This window comes from Mus pahari, unplaced genomic scaffold, assembly GCF_900095145.1.
Source record: "Mus pahari unplaced genomic scaffold, PAHARI_EIJ_v1.1 scaffold_12036_1, whole genome shotgun sequence".
In the NCBI taxonomy this organism is placed as follows: Eukaryota; Metazoa; Chordata; class Mammalia; order Rodentia; family Muridae; genus Mus; species Mus pahari.
In genome coordinates, this window is record NW_018393949.1 from 1 (window position 1) to 2,243 (window position 2,243).

Here is a 2,243-nt window from a genome sequence, read left to right on the forward strand (position 1 = left end):
TGCACAGAGGGCTGGCTTCAGATCTGAAACCTTGCTGAAGATGAAGGCCCAAAACAGGGCCTGTGCCAGTAGATGTGTTGCCTCTGCAGATTATTCACTCACCTGCACAGACTAGCCACTGAGGGACTCTGGACACAATGTGACTCTCTCACCTGCTCTGGCAGACAGAGTCCTCACTGGTCGCCACCTTTCCTCTGAAGAGAAAGGTACCCAAAACTCTGGAGCCTGAAATAGAGTCTGTCCCAGAATTTAGGTTGCTTCTTTCTGTCCTTAAGCTGTGTAGCTTCTGCGGTCCACACTCTTGCCAGTGCAGACTGGAGCCCAGAATCTGCGTCCCTTCTCCAGGCCGCCCTCTAACCGGCAGTGCACTGGAGCAAAGATGGCTCACCTTCCAGTTCAGGCCTGGGGACTGCTCCCGTGCGAACACCCCTCCTCAGGCGGGGAAAGGCACCGGATGCTGGATCAGGCCTGGGTACTGCTCCCGGGCAGACAACCCTCCTCGGGCAGGGAAAGGCGCCGGATGGACATGGTATTTTTGAAGAAGGGCTCTGTATTTGTGTTGACAGGAAAGGATAAAATGCTCTGGACCTCTTCCAGAGTGATATGGATCAGATATGACAGTGGAAGACCTCCTAAGGATCTCAAAAAAATTTTTGAGAAAATCAAACAAGACAAGTAAATTGATCTGCTGGTTGCTTGACATGGAAACAGCCCAGTATCTGGCTTAGGCATAAAAATGTCTTAAGCCAAAACTTCAGCTAAAATGAGACAATAAATCTTGTTGGTTATAGAATCCTTAAGATTATTCCTGCTCTCCATGTGGCATGACTGAAGATTAATTACAATTGATTATTGATATTAACTCATTAAAAAAGACAGTTGTCTTTCACTTGCTCAAACAAAATTTCATCCTTAACTGATCTGTGCACCCTGCACAATCTATACACTTATCTTGATGGTACTAAAATTTTGGTTGTGATATTCATATAGTACAGGATGTACAGCTTTGACAAGATTCTTACTCAGAGATACTGAACTGACCTGTAGTTCCAGGCCCCTGCTTACTGATTCTGTCCAGATACTTGCTTCCAGAACAGCTTCAGGAATTGCTACTGACTCCAGATGATCCTGCCTCATTCAAACTTTCAGATATATCCAATCAGAACTTCAGTCAAGCTATGAGTCTTCTAAGCATACAAAGACTGGATAACAGATGCTAAAGTTAGCTTTCTTAAGTCTAATAATCTTCCTACCCCTTCCCACCGCTTTAAAGATTTTCTTGCCTCCCCTATTCAGGAGGAAGAAGCCATGGAGAGTTGTCAGGCCAATTTCTTAATTTTGGTTGTCTGGTTATGGTTATTTTACAAATCATAGATATGTTGTCATTTTAAGTGATAATTTGGTAATGGTCATAATTTCGAATAGGGAGGAAATAGATGGTATAGGTTACTAAGTTTATTATTGAACAAAGCATTGTGTAGCCATAATATTACATTGGTAGAAATCTTTGTGATTGATGTAAAATTACTTACACAATACAGAATTTATATATTGATATAGAATTAAGGTTTTCATTGGTATAAATCTGTATATTGATATAAAATTTGAAATTAATATTTTTAATTTTACATCAGCATTTCCTATGCCAATGTGTTCAAGTCTATTCCACACTTTTTCTTCTCTTAGACTTAGTGCATCTGGTTTTATGTTGAAGTCTTTGATCTACTTGGACTTGAGTTTTGTGCAGGGTGATAAATATGTATCTACTTGCATTATTGTAAGGCTGATAGCCAGTTTAACAACATTTGTTATGATCCTATCTGTGTAAATGTGTATGTCTCTGCATCTATGTGTGTTTTTTGTGCTTTATCTTAGTTCTTTTTCTTGTGTTTATTTTGTCCTATACTGATTTGTTCCTTTTAGATTATTATTATTATTATTATTATTATTATTATTATTAATTCAGAAACCTGTTTGTTTTCTGAGGAGAGACAAAAAGGCTAAGAATCCAGATGGAAGGGGAGGTGTAGAGGATTTTGGAAAACGGAAACTATAATCACAATATATTTTATGAAAAAAATCTACTTTCAGTAAAAAAATATAGAAAAATGCAAAAAAAGAACATATGGATTGAAAAGATTATTTTGGATTATGTAATGGAGGAGTTTTATTCCTCTAATAGTAAACTATTAGTGGCAAATATGACTTTCTTTAAGAAAAAAATAAGAGATGGAAAGAGAGAG